Raw genomic sequence first — 986 nt, 5'->3', positions numbered from 1 at the left:
TTTCAGTCGGTTTTAACAGTTCATAATACACTACGCCGAGTTGATCCCACCAAATACAGAGCATGATCTTGGACGTCAAAATCACCGTTCTTGAAGCATTGAAACCACTCACGACACGTTCTTTCACTAATAGTGGCCTCACCTTAAGTATTTCAGAGCATTCGATGAGCCTCAGCCGCAGATTTCTTCATATTGAAGTAAAAAATTAAAACCTCTCGCAAATGACGAGAATTTGGCTCGTAAACTGACATTTTCAATCGAGAATAACTTTATGATGCAGATGTTTCTATTCAAATCGACTAATGTTTCTATGGGGTTATGTTGACAGATGCCCAAATTTATTGTATGACGTCTATGATCTATTTATTTCGACCACCACTTACCGCTAAAGCCATCTATAAAACGGCGGAAACAAAGTTGTACACCTAATATATCCATATAAATATAATATTATAATATTCCATAATATAATAAATATATCCACTTTAATTGCTCACAAAAAAGATTTACTTAACCATTGTAAATCTTTAAAACACAAACGACATGTTGAACTCGACAAGGAAGCTAAATTAAATAAATATGTTGATTTGACACCGAATTTGACACAAATATGCAAAAAAAAACAGAATTAAATTAAGTATATTTATTGCAGAACATTCATCAATAAACACAGTTAATCATTATGTGAATTACTTCCGAAGATAGATTCAAACTCCACAGTATTATCTATACTGTGGTATAGTATTATCTAAGTTAAAATTACAGAAATTAAGTACAATGTTATTGAAAAATGTTATTGCGCTTTGTATACTTCTTATTAGTTAGTAGAAGAGAGTTAAGAAGTAGAGTTAGTAGAAGATATAGGTGACTCTTTTCCATTATTGTAGACGAGATTACTGATCTTAATTCTGATAAAATTCTATGTATAATGATAAGGTATTATTTTATAAAAAGAAAAGAAATTATTATTACATTCTACAGATTAA

The sequence above is a fragment of the Atta colombica genome, unplaced genomic scaffold, assembly GCF_001594045.1.
Source record: "Atta colombica isolate Treedump-2 unplaced genomic scaffold, Acol1.0 scaffold43, whole genome shotgun sequence".
NCBI lineage: Eukaryota > Metazoa > Arthropoda > Insecta > Hymenoptera > Formicidae > Atta > Atta colombica.
The sequence above is the reverse complement of the archived record's forward strand: the minus strand, read 5'-3'. Positions refer to the sequence as shown.